This window comes from Neodiprion lecontei, chromosome 4 (assembly GCF_021901455.1).
Source record: "Neodiprion lecontei isolate iyNeoLeco1 chromosome 4, iyNeoLeco1.1, whole genome shotgun sequence".
Lineage (NCBI taxonomy): Eukaryota > Metazoa > Arthropoda > Insecta > Hymenoptera > Diprionidae > Neodiprion > Neodiprion lecontei.
Genome location: NC_060263.1, coordinates 41,702,153 through 41,722,622, shown reverse-complemented (window position 1 = coordinate 41,722,622; position 20,470 = coordinate 41,702,153). Strand labels below are relative to the sequence as shown.

General features: G+C 39.1%; 1 protein-coding gene across 8 annotated transcripts in view; it reads right to left on the bottom strand.

The window, feature by feature from the left end:
* LOC107219985 (insulin-like growth factor 2 mRNA-binding protein 1) overlaps positions 1-20,470 on the bottom strand; it is an 80,321-nt gene that overhangs the window by 21,473 nt on the left and 38,378 nt on the right. The window lies entirely within an intron of this gene.

Here is a 20,470-nt window from a genome sequence, read left to right as displayed (position 1 = left end):
CCAATACCAGGACGGTCTTATTGTTAGTGCTCTTTTGTATACTGTCGCAGAAACGGGTGATTTAAGCAAGTAAACGTGAAAAAACGTGTAAAACTTGCGTCTGTTAGACACACAAGTTAATTTTCTGCCGGTCACTTTGATCAAGGTGAAAATTTACCTGCATATCAGCAGCCCAATCATCTCGAAAATAATTTTCGCAATTCCTGTGCAGTGTCTCGATGAGCTTCGGAATCCATTTATCGTTAGTCGTTTTCAAGAAAGTAGTTCTATGATTGATATCCTGTACTACAAAATTCAATTATGGATCTGATGGTAAGTGACCGGTGAAGATATTTTGCGTGTCGCGCTGCAATTCATTTTTTAACTACGATACAGTCTGATACAATCACCTCCTTAATACGGTTCAACGTTGCAGAGATTAAATAATTGTTCGAGATTTTTTTGGCTCGAAAGAATCCCTTTGAGGTTCTAGCATTAAAAAGAAATACCTACTATTGATTGAAATAGTTGATTTAACCCCTCATTGTAAGTGTGCGGCTTTTTTCCGACATTTGCTCGCCAATTCGCTGTGTAAGTACGTGTCCAGGCTGCAGGGGCCGAACCAGCGAACCCCTATCCTCTACCCGCTTGAAATTCATTGATACGTGGGTATTTTTCCGGAAAAATGATAAAAAATTCATAGAAGACTAGTCATGTGTGCAGTGTGTCTGTTTTCTGCGATAAGCAAGATACATAGCGGTCGGACGATCCCGAAACACGACTTCCGTAACGTCTTCCTGCTGCCTGCTTGATTATATATGAATTAATTCTCACAAAATCTCCATCAATTATTATTCAAATAGGGCCGATAGCCTTTTAGAAATAAACAACTGATACGAGGTGTATATGTATACGTAGCGGCAAATATAGCAAGCGGGGAACGAAACTGAGACATTGAGTATTTAAATAACCCGAGTTTCCCTCCCACCCTCGCCGCGGTTCGCAGATCTCACTCCTATTGTTATGATAACGTGATTCCTAAAGTGTGGGGACTTACTTCTCATTATTATTTAGTCGTACATTTTAGAGTTGCATCATTGCTCAAGCTCGTGAAACTCTCTTACATGCAACAAAGAAGAAAAAAGAAAACTGAGTAAATAATGGTTTGAAAATAATTCAAGTCACGATATTGGTCAGTCACCGACTGTTTTAGGCAAACAGTTTATACTAACTAGCTTTATATATCTGATTGATACATGCTCTCGGTTAAAAGGATCGTAATTTGTTTTGGAAGGTCGACTGACGGGTCATTTTTATCAGTTCATGGGATTTTCATGAAACTAATTCTACGCCATCGGATGGGAATTGGCACAAGTGTGGATCACGTGGCAGCCATGTTCCGTGCCTACCAACTATGGAAAAAAGCTCACCGCTTAAATTGGTACTAATGCAGTTAACGTTATACTGCCTAATTTTTATTCGCAACACGAATCATTGGTATTCTATGCAAATTGCACTTTGACGCGATAATTTTGCAACATGAATCATTGGTGTTCTACGCAAATTGCACTTTGACGGGCGATAAGTGGGCGCTGAACGTGCATGAGTCTCAATTGAGAATTGATGAGCCAAACACCAAAGTCAATAAAATCGTGCTTTCGATCGTACAAAGAGAGACTTACTCCTCCTGAAACAAGAACTCTGAACAAGGTTGATCTTATTTATCGTAACCTAATTATGACTAATCGTGGAAGGTGAAATTGGGCAAGACTGAAGCTCGCAGCCAGAATTAACGGACAAACGTTCTAACGTTGATTCGAATAAGATGGTGAAGTCCGATAATTAAAATTTAGTAAATTACCCCGTCATTGAACCCCCGATACTCTTATAGAATTATGAGGATACAACTACTGCATTTTTCTATTTGAAAAAAGTTTATCACGTTTGACTGTTAACTCTAGCTGCTTTAGCTTCAACTTCATCAAATTGGTTGGGGTGGAAGATGAATTAAATTCTCTGAGCATTGTCTGGCAAGCAATACTCTTGAAATAGTTTGGTTACCTCAAAGCTCAACGACGCTAACCGTCAACATTGTTTTTGTCGACTTTCGTATTTAAGTTACACAAGATTGTGAACAGCTCGTTATAAGAAACGAATAAATGTTTTTAAAAAATTACCACAATTTCATTGCAAGGAAACCCAATTGATTTAAAAAAATTCGAATGTACCTAGTAAATGAGAAGAAAAGGAAAGTGAAATTGAAAAAAAGCAAAAAATGATACCGACTGGCCTTTCAACCATGGAGTTGTATTGCGTTGATCGTCATTTATAAATTTCCCTGCATCATGAACGAATGGCGTTGAAAAATCGCCTCGAATAATAGCTGAGTTAACTTTGTAGCACGTAGAACCGCCAGATCGTTGAAACTTGCATGGGGGCTAAGGGTGTGCGTTTTTACGTGTGAAATATTTAGTCACATCGTGTATATCTATACTTAAGATAGGTGTACCGGTTATTGACACATTTAGACCCAATTATTGACCCTTGTATTTGTCATAATTATAAATTGACGGCACAAATTGTGAATTTCTCGATCACAAAAACCAATCGCTAGACGTTTAGACGCAAATAATTTATTTTTTGATAATTTTAGAACTGTGGATCAAACAAATACAACCAAAAAAGATCAATAATTGGAACAGCGTCAATAACTGGTACACTTACTTTACACGGCGCTACCAATGTTTGTATGACGTCGTGGCATAACGGATGAACTTATGTAAGCTGCAGCACACATACATGCGTGCAAGCGGTAGAATTGTGCGGCGATTTGGGGGATGCGCGATGCTCAAGCTGTAATCGAGTCCTTTTCCTGTCGCCTTTCGCTCTGCGCTGCTCTTACGTCGTCGTCGTCGTCGTCGTCGTGGGTATACATATACAGCGGGAGTAAGGTAATCAATACTATGGAATGGTGCGTGGGCGTTGGGGATGCCGGGAAACTGCGGGACGAAGTAAGAGGAAACGGAAGAGGAAGACCGAGGCAGAGACGAAAAAGACGGGCGACGAGCGTCTCTGCGTATCGAACGATATACCTACTGTATTAAATATTTACCTGATGCGCGAAAAAGCAACCCGTAGCCCTGCAGTGATTGCTACTCACGATATTGTTATACGTTATTATGTAGGTATGTTACATCGAGAGCTAGATAACGGAAGGTTGTGATCCTAAAAAAATACCAGGTACGCCACTGACACGAGGGCGTACCGGATGAGCCACTGCGGTGCTTTTGGGGATCAGGATGAAGTTGGTAACGTGATTCTCGCGATGCATGTTTAGCAAAAGTCGTTAATTTGCACACCTTTGGGAATGTCCGAAATTCAGTAAACCGTGATAAAGAAAATATACTCTCATTTTCAACAGCCAACTTCTTCCAAGTCATTCTAAAATTGTGCAATAATTATTTATTCCTTAAGTTTCGTTACGTTAACTTTATTAACTTCAGCCTCAGTTTTCGGGCTGGTGCCGCCATAACGGCATAGGTTAAAATATTTGAAAAATTATGTTACGCGGTTGTGGCGGTGATCGTATTCCACTCCGTCCAGTTACCAAGTTTCACTTTGACCAAAAGGGCTGGATGCAAATCTTTTATTTTGGTCACTTACGCCCTTCTGGCGGCAAGTGCTTACGGCGTATTTCTGTCTTCACAACTTCACTTCGGCCAAAATGATGCAGGTAACGTTATTTTTCAATATTTGTAGCCCGCGCCTATCTGCAGGTACTAGTCGTTTGCAATTTTTTCCAAACCTTGTCCGTTTGCTTTCGTAAAAAAATATCGGGATTGAAAGAACATTTTAAAACCATGTTGGAAATGTGTCTTATTACCTTTTGCGACATGGTTTGCTTCTATTTTGCAAGAACGGATGGCATGTGTATATGTACTTTTTCACTAATCGAAACAAGTGCTTTTTAAGTCAATAAAAACGGTACCCATTTATTGAAAAATTTCGCCCCATGGATAATTTCGTTTGTTTATATCTTCGTCTTCACATCTCTGCTCGAAAAGAACCTCTTTTATGCAAAGAAATAGTTTTTTTTTTTTGCGATATCGTTCACAGTGGTCAAATTTTCAGGTTTTTTGACTTCTGAGATGCCATATTGTTTATTTATGATAAACAATGAATATGAAATTTTCAACCTGTAAGACATCACCAGACGCATAGACAAACACAATTTTAAGTATGAAACCGTTTACTTATACTGCAGATAAAAATATTGCATTAACAAAACGGCGTATCCATAGACCCCGCCCGCTACCTGGCGCTACCAAAGCTGACGCGCTTAACGAAGGGTTAAGCGATAATCTTGTAATTATGTCAGACCCATTGCAAATCCGGTTTCGAAATGGCGAATTTCGGAACTTTCGGCTTCGAGTTTTTGCAGCGGGATGAATAAACTTTTGACTGAATTTTTGGTCTTAAGTGTATTCTACAGAATGCTCGAAAGCTTGGTGAATCGCTTCTGACTCTTTTAACGAAAATTAACAAACATGATGAAAAAAAAAAAAAAAAAATTACCATTTTCTCAACGTAGCAAAGATTCGTGCAGATTAGTACACACGTTCAGGTTGAAAAGATATAGTTACGGTCAATGTTTATAGTGTCTCTAACGAAATGCCTAATTACGAATTTGCGCTCTCAGACGCAAAATTTCATCAGCAAGATCCTAAACAGTTGAATATAGTCAAATTATTAATAGTTCTAGATTTTCGGGTATGAGGCATTTATGTGCGCAAAATCTAGAATTATTTATGAATGGGAGGAATCAGCTTACAGATGTGTACCCCAACGATTTGTGGATAGCCGCTTATGAATTTGAGGTGAAAGAGAGAACATTCTTTCAGCAAATCCTGGGAAACGGGAAAACCTGCTGAGCAGAATCGTTTTTTTAAATATCGACAATGGTGCACGATCATTTTTCAGTTTGGTCGTAAGCAAATCGACCGTTGCACCATTATCTAATATAAATCCCCTAAGAATTTTCAAGAGTCATATTTCGACACGATCGGCGCGGAGCTGTAGCAAAGTTTTTCAAATTTGAAGAAACAAAGATGAATAATAGTTCGAATTTTTACCGTAACTATAATATAACGGTATTACGTCCAGTCCGTAAGACGGTACTCCAGCTTCCTCACGTTCCTTGCTGTAACCCTATAGTTTCCCGCCTGTATTCTTATTTCATCAAGCTTCGCATATGCACAATCAGATCCTGAGTGCACATGGCACATGCAATTGTACTTACTCAGCTTCTCCCTCCTTCATCTTCCTCGAGATAATATATTTCAGAAACAACGTGCTCTTACTTCACTCCTAGAACTATGCGTTAGCTGCGTACTTTCACAGGCAAAAAAATACACTGTCAGCCAAACGTTTGGGTACACCAGTCGAAATTTCTTGCCGCACTAAAGGTTAGAAAGCGGACTCAAAAATGGAGATAATCGAATTTGCCAAGCAGCTTTTTGAAGAGGATAAATTTACCTTTATTTTCCTTTTTTGGAAAATTCTCTACGTTTTTTCACGGCTCCGGTATGTATTTTTGAACATGGTTCTTTTTGGCTATTTTTTAGCCGCGGAAATTTAACCCCACAGCTTAGGAAAAAATTTTTCCTTTGTTGTGGGGTCAATTTTCTACGGCTAAAAAATAGCCGAAAACGGCTATGTAGAAAATTACGTACCGGGGCTCAAAAAGATCGTAGATTGTTTTCTAAAAAAGAAAAATGAGAGCAAATTATTCCTCTTTAAGACGCCGCTTGGGAATTATGAATATCTTAATTCTTTCCAGCGTATAGACGCGTCGATCTGCTCCTGCAAAGATCTCATTCCTTCCCCAACTCTCCCTTTCGTACTCAATCATTCCCGATTCGACTCACTCGCTGCATCATCTTTGTTACAATAAATATCAAGTGTCATTATCAAACAACCAGCTTGTAATAATATCTTCCTTTCTGTTTATCCTCCTTCGTGCTCCTCGCAGTCGAAGGGTAGTATATCGTATCACACTCTACGTAAGACGAGGAGAACGGACCGAAAACAGTAGCCTCCACATCTATATTGGTCGTGGGGTTCGTTTCGTTCGATAGCGGCTTGTCAAAGTGAAACGTCTACGTTGTCACAACTTTGGTTGTTACATATTTTTCGAGATCATTACCGAATGAAAACACTTTACTTCGAAGTGATTGTAGAATTGCAGATTCATTTATTCTAAGAATGTACAAAACGTACAGTCCAGTCAAAGGTCTGTAAAGACAGATATATCATGTATCGAAGATTTGAAAGTACAACTAAGGTTCGTTGAGTGGGATTTAGTAGCATAACGATATTCCCCTGAAACAGAAATTCTTTCAAAGAGTTCCAAGTTTCAGCTAAAATACGTTTATTGACGACTCTGAAAAGATCCCAGTATTGAATGATTACCACAAAGTCATATTTTCGATTTGGCTTCTCAATTGATCGAAAAAATATGATTAGTGAAATTATTATGGGTGTTGAATAGTCTACGAATGCCTTAATAAAAAATACTACACCGTTATCCAGAATCTGGGTTCGTAGATTCGTAGAGAATTGAGTTACAAAAAAAATGAGCCTCGGTTCATAGAAATCGATGAAATGGATTCGATAACGGTATCTCTTCAGAGTCATCGCAATAATTGTGCTATTTTAGCTGATATAAATGGGTTTCCAACTTTTCGTCTGTTTTAATCGTAAGAGAATATTGTTCCAACTCTACTTAAACTCGATCAAATTCAGTTGTACTTTCGAACCTTCGGTACATCATATTTCTCTCTTTACGGCTCTTTGACGGAGCTATACGTTCGATACACACACTGAGAGAAAACTGTCATTGAATCAATGAAATGTGTCGTCATGGGCGGTGGAGTAAATATTTATTTTGTGTCAATCAAAGTTCTATCGGTTTAAAAAAAATCTTCAGTTGGTTAAACTAAATTTTGCCAGGCCAACAAAAGTATTTTGTTGAATTAATAATATTGTGTTCGCCGCGTTTAGTTGAATCAAACGAATATCACTTGACTCAAATAATCCGTTCCTTCCGTGCATCCAGCATGCGTGAATCTTTACCATCGTAGGTAGAGAACAGCGGTAACAGAAAAAATTCGGCTACGCCCTGCTGGCCGAAATGGAATTGTAAAAATGAAACAGCCGCCAGAAGGACGCACGCGATGACAATTAAAATGAGATGTCACGCTCTTCTGGTCAGAGTGAGGCTGATGAAAACGAAAAAAAAAAAAAAAAAAAAGAAAACGTGTAATGCCAGAAGGGCGTAGCATAGGCTTTAAAATAATTCGTCCTACGCCGTTGCGATCACGTTGGCTTACGCCCGCTTAATTGTGGCGGAACGCTTTTGAATATTTGCCTAATTATAATAGGTATGGAGTTTCAACGTTAAAATTGCCCATACGCTCTTTTTATATATAACTACATGCCAGCAGACGCGTCTTTAGTCAAAGGAATTGCTGATTACTCCCTCTAGTCCTCATTGTTAGCCCTCGATATGTTGTTTTTATATGACGTATTCTATGCAATGAATCCGATGTGGGAAAGAACAGAAATACCCAATATTGGAGAAATTATCAGAGCCCAACATGATGCAGCATGAGAAAATGGCTGCAAACGGCAGAAAATACTTTCGAACGTGCAAAAGAACCAACATTATACGAGCTCTTATGCCATATAGGTATGCGAGTACAACTTTTCTCCGTGTGGTAAATTTGACTGTAACTCATGCAGGGCGTTTCTGCAGTCACTTGAACAGAAGACTGTTGTTAGTTCGACAAAAAAAAACTACGCCGGGGATATAGTAAGTCCACCAGTAACTTTTTTTTCTCTGATAAACTCACACTAACTACTTGTACGTACTTGCAGTATATACTTTCATTTCCCCGAGCAGTTGATCGCCTAAACTGCTTCCTCGCAGAAATTTTCGAATCGATTTACGTTAAATAAAAGAAAAGAATAGCAACAATAAGGAATGGATGAATTTATAACGAGACATGGTGGTAAGAGCAATTTAAAGGAAACAATGTTGGAATGATTTTTAAATATCATTACGGTACTTTTGACCAACTTTTAATTGACGACTTGCCACAGTAGACTGCAGATGATCGATTTTTGTAGGTAACTACTCGCAAACTTATAATATATCGACAGCGTATTTGCGTTTTATTCCGAGCGTATGCCTTAATTTGGCATGATTTGACATTTATACACGCCGTACGTGCAACTAACAATCGTCCTAGCATTGGCGATAAGGTGAATTGACGCGCGGTAGGACGAGTGTTATTTCTCAGCGCTGCCGAGCGTGTCAACCGCGAGTTAATTTATTAATAATTGCAGTTATCACGGCATTTAGTAGGTGTACAGTCTTAGCATTTGGCAATTTACGCAAGAATCAAGAACTAGAAAAGCAGTTGCAAACTTTGACCCTGTTTGTATGCATCAGGTCCTCACGGGATGGGCAACACCTTAGGTAGGTACATGCCCGTGATACGGGTATAATTGGATCGATATTACATAGACACGCGTGGACCTGCGTGCGTATTCACTATTTTCAATGATTACTGATGCAAGAGCAGAGCGAGGAAACTGGAGCAAGTCGAGGGCTTATACAGGTGATAATTTCAATAACGAGCCTATTTGTAGGCGTGGCTTAGAAATTACATGTATAAGACGAATAATTGCGGACGGTGCATACTTAGAACGCCACTCTCGAAAACAATTATGTCCATTCTAGATACCAATTGTGAATGAGAGAAGAAAAAGAAACTGTATTATAAACTAAAACATTTCGTCAACATTTTCCCTCTAATCTGAAAATTTTTCGCTTCCGTAGTACAGACGTGTGCATTGTTTACAGTAGGCATACCTATACAATGTACACCTCTAAATCGCTCGTATGGTGTAAATTTGAGGAACGAAATACAACTTCACGGCGCGGTGTTTAAACGTGAAGCGTATAATTACAAGAAGTATTCGGAGAACCAATAAATTTGAAAGATTTATTAATTCCTCGTCAAAATTCTTATACAATAGATATTACTTTCCATAATAATACCTATATGTAATAATGTACATTATACATAGAACTGAAATTAAAACCGTTTATCGATTCTGTATCAATAATATATCATTTGATAATATTCTTCGAATTTGTTCTTACTGAGAAATGCATAGGTGCTTCGATAAAATATATAAATGATGTTAAAAAATTGTCACCGACGTGTCGGTATTAGCGATGTAACGAATATTGGCATTCGCATTTGCGAAAAGCGTACGAATATTTTGCAAATTTGACTGTCACAATTACTTCATAATTTGCGTGTAAAATTTGTGAAAATAATCTCTATATGTAAAGGAACAAGTACGATCAACGCGCAGCCCAAACCCCTTACCTAGAAACTTGAAATTGAGGATGCATATTTCCTTCGGAACGTAAGCATCCGCTAAGAAACGATTTTTAGAAATTCGAACCCTAAGGGGGTGAAAAGTGGTTAAACGTGATTTTTACGGATTCGACGATATCTCCGCACACGGATGAGACATCGACTTGGTTTTTGATTCAAACAGTTCATAATATAAATACCTAAAAAGTACTTTCGCGTTTTTAGAAATTTAGACAACAAGGGGTTGAAAACATCAAGGATATACTTGAGTTCACTCTGGTATGCGCATAAAAAGAACGGATAAGGATTTTCACATCGTAGAAGAATACAGATTACTAACACAAATTTAAATAAAGATAAATGACGATTACATAAATAAAACAATCTGTGAGGCGCGAAGCGCGCAGGGGCGGAGCCCCTAGTATTAAATAAGACAAGAAACATTAATTTGGCAATGAACTCTTATTATCAAAGTTTGTCTTCACGTTTGTGTCAAACTCCAACCTCAAAATTAATTTGTTTCTTTTATCAATTTGTCGATAAATAATCAAACAAACAATCAGCTTAGTTCGGATCAGCTCAACAATTTCCAGAATACGAAGTGTACCTGTCAGTCAATCAATCGTCAACTTTTAGCCATAGAGAAATGGCGCTAGGTTTAAAAATGTATATTCGCGAATATCGATGAAAAATATTCGCATTCGGATTTGCATTCACGAATACTTAAAAATTTACATTCATTACAGCACTAGTAGGTATTTATTTGTAAGAATAGTGCATTCGTAGCTATTGCGAAATAACTCAGTTGCAGAGAACAGGCAGTCCACAATATTTAAAAGTATTTAAATTTGTATATTTTGATAGCTGCAAAAAGTTTATATAAATTTATTTCAATGGCCGCGAAGAAGAAAGAGTTGCAAAAAATTGAAATTCCAATCATATCACACTGCGAAATGCTAATGAATGTCTATGTCAGGCCGGTTAGCAAATGGTGGCTGGCGGTGGCCATCCGCCATTTTTACGCGACTCGCACTTCGCCAATTAAATTGGCATACACCCCGAAAAGAGCCCGGTATTTATTCAATTTTTTACATCATTTTGTTGCGTAAAATATTTACAAGAAGGTGGCAATTCTTGACAGTATCTCTCTTCAATTCCAATGCAGTCTGTGGTCGCTACGCAGACCAATAAATATTGCAGAGTCGACATTAGATCAACAAAAAGGATGATTAGTATACGAGTACATTCGTCGGCTTTTCGATACCTACAACAATTACCAAATAAGAAATTGTGAAAAAATTACGCATGGGACGAAAATGGGTGTGCATTACATATACGTACGAGTATATTAGGGTGATCCTTATTTGGGGGTCTGAAAATTTTTCAATGCGATGCCCTCCAGACCTGTTTCAAATCATAAAAGATGCTGAACATAAAAAAAAATATTTGATTGTAAATCATTTATATTTTTAAATCAACAATTGAAATTTTGTGAAAAATATAGGTAATATTCCAACAGAAGTTTTTTGACACACGCGAAAATCAACGCCGCGGGTGATTTTTTCGCATGAATGCGAAAATTGAAGCTCGTTGAGGCCCGTGTTCCAATTGATGCAGAGGCTTACAACCTTACAGATTTTTTTAAATGTTTTGCAACGAGTCTGGAAGCGTCAGATTGAGGATTTTTCCGATCCCCAAATCAAGATCACCCTAATATATAGATATATGCATGAGAATTTGTTTGTCGGCAAAAAATAAAACGAAATTTGCTGTTCTATAAAATCATCACGGAGGGATGATTTTCCGTTGGGTCTTCGTCGTCGTCCGTGAAATTTGACACATGTTCGAAATGATGGACGTATATTGATAGGGAGGCCATGACAAGCTTTTGAACTTCGTCAATTTTTCACCCCAGTCGCAAATCACGTATGTCTTAGAATTTGTCATTCAATTTAATGTTTGATGTGAAAATACAAACTTTCTTGTGCATTCCGTGTGGTTGAGAAAGAGCAAGAGAAAGTAAAACTATCAAAGCTGAATTGGCAATATACTGTTAGGTATTAGTATTAATACAATAGTGATTTGAACAATTTGGTCATAAAATGAATACAAACATATTACGATTGATTCTCGAAGTTTCTTCTACCTAGTCAGAGTTTCTACCGTATAGGTTAGAAACGAATAGGTATACTTGGTGTACATTCGCATCTGCAATCCACGATACTGATTAAACCTATGATCATTCGCTAGATCCATGCATCATTTTCGCATGGTACAAAAAATTTTGTAGATAGTTTTTTCCGGCATTGAACGTTAAATTGCGCTGATTGCCACATTTTTGCATCGGTGCCGCGTACGAGGCTTTGGTAGCAGTCGCGATAAGTGACATTTTACGAGGCCGGTAGATACTGACGAGAGAATCGTAAATTACGATCCTCGTCAGAACGGTTGAAAGAATTAACGCTGCAATAGGCGAAGTTGACAAAATGTGAAAGATCCGCGCGGCAGCTAAGATAGCTGTAGCGTAAAGAAATGTAAAGTGTAATATTGTGAATGTTGATTGTGTAACGAATGACATAAGGTGTTCTCTGCATGTAATGTAGCAAGAAATCGGTTTATGTCGATGATGCGCGAACGCGGTTAACTGGTGAAAAAATTACCGTCTTTGTTTATTTCGTTTAACTTTCTAAAGATGCGTCATTTTTTGAAAATCTTTCAGAACTTAGAGGTTACATTGTGAGTGTAAAAATTTCGGGACATTAAAGTCGAAAAGTCAGTTGAAGAGAATTCGTATTCGGGGAGGAGATCGGTAGATGGATTATAGAAAAAACGGACAGTAAAAGAAGTTGCATTGGTCCAGATTTCTCGATATGGGACACAATTCTGGCGCGGGAGAGAAAGAGAGATGAATAGATAGAGACAGATAGAGAGAGGCAGCGAGAATCGAATACTGACGGAGAAGAGGTACACTCTGGAAGTTACTTCTAGTGTAGTTACTGAACAGTTCTTGACTATATTAATTGGTTACAATAACCGAAAAATGCGGCAGTATTGCGCATAAAAAAATATGCATGAGTTTTGTTATAGCCGTAACCTGCAGATGATCTAGGATGCGTGCCTTGTGTGCGACGATTTTTTTTATTATAGACACGTATTATAAATTTTTTTTGTAACTTTTGCAACAATTTGGAGCTGATTCAACAATAGACGTTGAGGCCTTGTTATATAGGTATTATATTATATAGGTATATTATAGGTAATTAATTGAACCGAGAGATTCACCATTGCAATAACCAGAAAATATAGTATCTATAACTATAACCACACCAAATAGTCGTTTCTACCACATTTTCTTGTAACGATAGTAACATTTCAACCGTTATATTGTAACGATACGGTAGGTATTCGACTAGAATTTCAATCCGGTAACTCGAAACAAGTGAAATTTTTCACTCGGTGTAACGAGTATGCGAAACCCACTACAGGGGATGGGATATTGAAACAATGGGAATTGAAATCACGGTTGACATTATCGATGACTACGCATAAATGCCGGTTGTGAGGAAAGTGCGCGGCGAGATTATGTGGATCGGAGGAAGGAGTCGGGCAAAAGCTCGTTCCCGACAAAACCTTTCGATTTCTGGTTTATGGAAAGGGCGACAGCATTACCGACAGTTGCGGGAGGATCTGCCGCGTCAACCGACCAAAAGATAGAGCTACGGACATGCGGCGCCACCGTCTGACGTACGACTCGACGTATGCCGCGGCGGGTCGCCCTCGAACGTCAGCAAGTAGGCTTGCACGCATTTTCCCGTGAGCCAACCTGCCTAATTTCGAAACAAAACACACCCAATAACGACGAGTCGACTAGTCGATGCTACGGCTCTTGCCAGCTTCCGTATCCGAGGCGATCAATTTCCGCGTCTCTAACGGTTCGCCAATTATCGGCCGACCTGTTAGACGGACTCCTGAGCTCTTTCCCTGCGGATTGACGCGTTTCTACGCCAAGGTGATGACGCGCGTGTCGCTTTTTCCTGCAAGATGGCCGCATAGATTGTAATGCTAGGTGGAACCCGCGGCGGGCGTCGAGTAAATGGAATTTCAAGTTCCCTGAAGCTAATACCATACGGTGTACCTAGGGCGGGCGGTTATGCGTACATGACACAGAGGAGGCGAACCTAGTTCGTTTACGCGATGTGCGCATTACATTGCACGCGATGCGATGATCCAGAATTTATTCAATATTTTCGATCCAGCCGACACCGATGCCGAACCAAGCGACCGACGATGTGAATGATAGTTGTCTTCGTGCCTGGATTTCAAAGCGTTGCAGAGATTTTACCGTATGGGGATTGCATTGCAGATTGAACTGCATTGGATCGTACCTGCTACCCACGAGCTCCTCGAGCTCACTTCAATACGGTTTTAACGCCGCGGCTCCGGCGCAGGCGTAGAGGTGACCTCGCAATCGGTGCAAGTCTACGAACGGTATAATCTACAATCTAGACAAAGCTATCGAAACTTGCAACGTGCGACGGGTGGGAGGAAAGTTTTCGAAAGTAGCCGAAAATTTTTCGAAGCAGAGAGCGGGCAGCGTTTGACTCTGTTCTGTCAGGGAACTGTCGTATGTTTTTTCAAAAGTTAGTAGATTTGGGAAATAGCCGCGCGTCTTTTCATCGTCAGTAGCGTGCCGCATCCGTGCAAGTTTCTAGCTGCTATATGGGGATATCTGTACATACAGGCAGAATATACCTAACATGCGGCGCGTATAGAGTGACTTTACACGAGTTGGTCGGGACCTTGTACCGTTGTGCTCGTCTCTTCGTACGTACAGTGACCCGAAAAACTTCTTGTAGGGTTCGGGGCCTTCTGTGTCTAAGGCTAGGTCTAGTCTGTTGGATAATTCACAGGTACGTAAGTATAATATACCGTTCGCTTTGCTTGGGACACGCATAGGAGTGGAATCCCTCAAGCCCTGCGAGACTTCTTCGAGCCACTGTACATACGTCGGTACCTATGCATACACGCGCGTGCGTGTGGCCGATATATATATATATATATATCGGCATATACTCGTCTAAGTATAGGTAAGAGTACAGGTATGGATATACACCGAGAAAAAAGTTTATTCACTGTTAACGAACGTATGTTTGGATATGTGCAAAATAAATGTTTCGTTATTATTATAAAATTTTAGCTGAGCCAAATAACGATCGATATAGAAATTTGTTAACAGATAACAAATCATATTTGGCTCAACTAAAATTTATAATAATAACGAAAATTTTATTTCACCATGTTCAAATATACGTTTGTTAACGGTAAATAAATTCTTTTATCAGTGTACTTAGGTGTAGATCTGCGCATGTTTGTGCACCGCAACAACATTATGAATCTTTGTAGACGCCGCCCAAGAGCCAAATTCACGTACAGGTGTAATCACGATGTACTCATCAACTTCGAGATGCTGGAAATTTTCATTCAATCGAACCGAACTCCGACTTGCTTGCATAGTATCGTTCTGAGCTATTTAAGTTTTGTAATGGCGGCCATGTCACGACAGCAAAGTTTCTTTTAATAGTAGATCGACAGGACACAAGTCTACGTATTTTCCTGCAGTTGCGGCTAAAGTTGAGTTGTTAATCTCACTGGTTTTACTTCGTTTGCGCTCATGTTTAATAACCTTCAACAGTATAATCCGTATTCAGATTTGAAAAAAACTAACGGGAATCATACGTTACGTGCTGACATTTCTGTGCTTGAAACGAAAGTTTTATATTCTTCACGACGCGAAGTAAAAACAAAGTGTAACCGTCACGCATGATTTTAAACATTATTCTATTCGGCGCAGCGGTTAGAAGAATTTAATAATCTTTTTCGCCGTCCACAAACCAATTCAACCCTTCGTACGCTAACGATAAGTCTACTGCTAGTTTCACAGTGAAAATTCATTTTTACACCGAAGCCTGTGACTTATCAACTTTCCCGGTTATGTGACAGAAAACGGTGATACTACAAATACGGTGTATTTTCTTAACACTATTAATAACGATGTCGACTTCGGCGCTTTATTTTTATACAATCGGCGTTCTATTTGCGCCGCTTTATACACATATGTGACCAGACATTTGTATAGGAAATTCCACGAATTGACTAAGTATGGTCGGTATCTCGGAAAAACTTGTTTCGTTCTTTGTTGCTCAGCGTCAACTTGCGTCCGTGGAGAAAATAAGAACCCCAGAAATGGGGATCCCGGTAGCGTTTGCCTTCTAAAATATTAACGGACATCAAAGTTTACACTTTTATCTCCAATTTACATTTGTCATTATACTCATTTGCTGTTTAATCTTAATGCACACATAGAAATGACGGTTTCGGTGTAGAACTTGCGATCATTTCATATAACTTGCAAAGTTTCAGAACGTTTCGACAAGTATGAATCTAACAATAAGACTACCCAACTTATTGTTACTATATAAATAATATTAGGTCAGTAAATTATAATGGACAAATGTCGTATATTATTTTGATATTTTAATAAACGTATAATTTCATTTTTTACACTTAGGTACTGGAAAATTCTAGTGGAATGGGTATCGTTACAACAACCATTTCAATATTTACTAAATTGCAAAGGAATGTGGTAGAAGTAAATATTTGGTATAATTGTAGTTAACAATACTACGTTCTCTGGTGATTACAACATTAAGTTTATTCGTTCGGTTCACTAAATTCTTTCAGTATATAAAATGAGGTCTTCACATCAATTTATTCTTGCAACAGCATCAAATCAGATTAATAGTTGCAAAAAAAAAAAAAAAATATTGATAGCGGGACCAAAATCTACGGGAATAGCTACACATACTAATTTTGCCGGTTACAGTTACAAAACTAATTTTCATTTTGTAGCAAGAACAAAATCTTTCGACCGTTGTAGAAAATAAAAATAGTCATGGACTGTATAGTAATCACAGCTCAAAAGGTTTCTCGGCATATACATAACTTATAAAACCGTCATACCAAAAGACCTAGAACGAAATATGTTCAACAAGACTTGGGTGCGTTTTAAGGAAAATTCTCCTGAATTTATCCAATAACCTGATTGTTCTGCCCGAATTCAATTCTCAGAAATTGTATTCGAGTAGAAGTCGAATAAAAATTCTTCAGTTGCGTACGTACACTAGTATTCGCAAGACTTTAATTTACGATAGAAACTGCAAACTCGAAAACAAGTCAAGGGCTATCAAATTTGATGTTGTTTTGTCACGTTTATAATTAGATCATGCGCTGACGGTTACACAATTTCGATTTTCTGACATTTTTCAGATGGGCATTGACTAACCAGTATGTGATACGGTGTATTACATACGCCCACACATTATTTAGTGACGAAAAATACGTTTTCACGGAATAACAATGAATCCCTTGCAAACGATCTCTTCATCTACATCACACCCGGGCGAGATATCCGCTGCGATATTTGAATAGCGAGTTATACGACAAGGTTATGGGAAAGAAAGGCGAAAATATATACGGTGAAAATCCAGTCAGAGGAGGAATCGTGCCTACAGCACGAGGTGAGCATATTCGTTCGTTCGCCATATTGGTGCGGAAAACGCTTTGCCTGGTATCCGACTCGGCCGCAAGTGCCAGGTCGATCTGGCATCCAGCACTCCTCCCGACATCGGTTCGTCGCGGGGCTCGCGGAATTCGGCGTTGTGGCCGACCCAGTGGTGGAACAACCCGACGCCATTACGGCGGCCCCTGTGACGCCAGGCCTAGGGACGCGATAACGAGAAGCGTTGTGCCACGTGTGACACGAGTGAGCGAGTGAGCGCGGGAGAGAGTCGGGGAGAGAGAGGAAAGAAAAAGTTAGGAATATGGGAAATTATTGAGTGCATGTCATGTGGGAAAATACTGTACCTGGGATAATCTTTACTTAGGTACGTACCTACATGATACTGCTATTGCAAAATGGCATTATACACAACCGTTCTTTCTGCTGCACAATTCTATATACAGTCTTCGACATTTCGCTCAAAGAACGTGTCCGTGCTTGCCTACTTCTAAGGTATCTAAAATACCTACACTGGGCTATCTGACAACTGTGAACTTCCTCACGGTCTAATATAAGATATAGAGACCATGCACGTTGGCATACGCACGAGCACAAAAATGAAATCCGACCATATACAGATTTCTATCCTGTACATGCATATGATTCGCATCGCAATTGTAACTATACTTTTAGCATGGATGGTGATATCAAGTTATATTATAGGAATACAGCATCAGCATCAGCATCAGCATCACAGAAATTGAAGGTGGGTTCGCTGTTTCGCACGATTCTTGTACATGGTTAAGGAGAAGGAGCAAGGATCGACATGTATATACCCGTACTCTTCGGTGACTGCGACAGATGTTTTGTAACGCGGGAACGGTCAGTGAAGCAGGATTGATCTTGGTCAGCAAAATAAACGGGTTGCTATTGTATAATTACAAGATACAAAAAAAAAAAGAAGAAAAAAAAACAAGTCCAGCATTGAGCGCGGTTGTGGACAATACAAAAAAAATGACGACACTGAAAAATAGGAATGAAAATAGGAAATGAGAATCATTTTCTATTCAAAAGTCATTCTTCTACTTCAAAAAATTTCCAAACCTACTCCATTACGAAAGAATAATTTTTAATTTCCGTTCTTGTTGTTACTTTTTTTCCCTCTCAAATCGTGTATAAAAACGGATTACGATAGCTGCAGTACCCACATAGAAATTAGTTAGCCACTTGTGAACTTCTCTGGCGTGCGCTGTTGGACGGAACGTACGAGTGGCCAACTTTACTCCAAAACTAGCAGGTAACGCTGACAATGAGCCCCATATGTATACCGCATACATAAGCCGTACGGAAAGAAAAGAAAAGTCATCAAAGGAATGAGAGCTAAAAGGAAAAAAAAAAAATTTACGCGGTCCTTCGGCCGGTCGGTCGGTCGTTTGTCGGTGATGTTACGTAAGGTATTGATGACTCTTGCGCCAGACAAGATTTGCGAGTCGCCAACACAGAATCGTGATATGCTGTGTTCCTTGAAATTGGCCGTATCTTTTTCTGTGTCACTGCTTACTGTGTAAAATTATACGTAATATTCGTACCTATAAACCTACGTATCTTCGAATATGCGGATGCGTTTGTACCTTGTAACGGTAATTGGCTTTGCACAAAACTTTATCTGGGTATCATAAGCATAGTTGCAGGAACTGGTAATTGTCTATTCACTTCACTCTCTGTCGTCTGTTTCTCGATCCTCCTAATTTTCGTCAAGAACGCCGATGGTTGATACGCGGTGTCGAACATTCGTTGAATAACACACCATGCGGCGATGTTACGTAAGAAGTAGGTAGGTACCAGTGGCGGGGGGAGGCTCGACTCTCGCGAGAAAGTGGTGCGCTGCATATTGGACAGAGGTTTGTTTTTTGTCGTCAAGAGGATGCTACAGTGAGTCCTTACCGACCGAGTAAGATTTTTACATTTTTTCATCAATATCAAACCAACGCAGCAATGGCGTGAAAATTCTCCAGTTGGCGCAATTCTACTTGCAAAGCTGAACAAAAATATCAAAAAACTCTTTGGATCCATACGAGAATAAGGCCTAAGACTAATTGTAAGAATATTCGTACATCAAGTGGTAATTCGATCACAGGTAGTAGTAAAAATGAGCTGCGAGTGTGGAGACTTATACGACGGGGAAGGCCGGCAAAAATCATGCGTGATTGAAAATGACAAAGGTGCGAAATTAGTGGTACGGAGATCGTCAGAGCCAATTAAGAAATCCAACAGTATCAAGCAATATTAACAATTATTGCAAACTATTCTGTCCATGTAGGCGTCAATTCTATTCGCAAAAATCCAACGAAAAAAGAGGATCATAAATGTATCGAGAATAATCGATATACCTGTTTGGAAATTTTCGTAAAATTCAACGCTTTGTACACAGAGACACGTCATACACTTGAAGCAACAGGGTGGGGTTATTTCTAAGCTTCGGCTTCAATTTCTAATCTCGCATTAAGAGCCAACCCGTTTTTTTTTCTTTTATTTTGCAATCATATACAGCGGACTGCGTGTACAAGTAATTTCCGCGCAGGATAAATTCTCCGCAATCAACAGGTATTTATCTAATTCTTAATCGGAAAAATCATGCGTTCGATAAAAATTTTTGGCTTGAAATGACATCCGACAATTTAAAATTCGCAACACCGAAATCAGAATTCCATTTTGCGATATTCGTTGGGCGGATTAGAACGTGGCGCAGAATCAAGATGGCCGCTGTCGGACACACTTGTAATTTTCTTTCGGGTGCATGCCGCTTTTCGAAACCCGGTGGATATCGAATGTTATTTTAGGTCGAAGCAAATGACAGCTTGAGTAGCTGAAGTTTAATATCACCATTAACTCAACGCTCATGAGCGAGAATCCAGTCAAGAAAACTCACTTATGCGTGTGTACATGCATGTATCGCAAAAATAAACGGATTTGCCTCGGACTTGAAATTTTACTTTGTGTTGAATCCCAAAATCCCTGATTATAATTGCCGTCTATATAGAGATCGCTGTTAATATGGTAACTATCACTGCAATCATTATGATTTACTTTTTAATTCTTCAGCTCCGAATATTGCAATCTTTATGAAAAATAATCGTGATCCGTTAGGGCTTTGTTACAAGTGGTTGTAATTTTAAGGTGGCACCATCACGATCAAGGGGCAAATTCTGCGGGTGCGACGGTATAGGGCCAATGCGTTTTGCAAACTTTGGTCAAGTTTTGAACATAAACAAAAAATGATTCTTGGAAAACTCCTTTATAAACTGTCCGGGGACCTCGAAGCTTGCACTCCGTCAATTTTCATGAATATGTAATAATGTACAAACCCAACTTTATAACTTCGAAACGAAATTCAACAACTTTTTTTGGGAGTTTCGCACACACAGACATGAATATACATTTTTCAATACACATAGACTCCTATTTACTTTATCCTGCT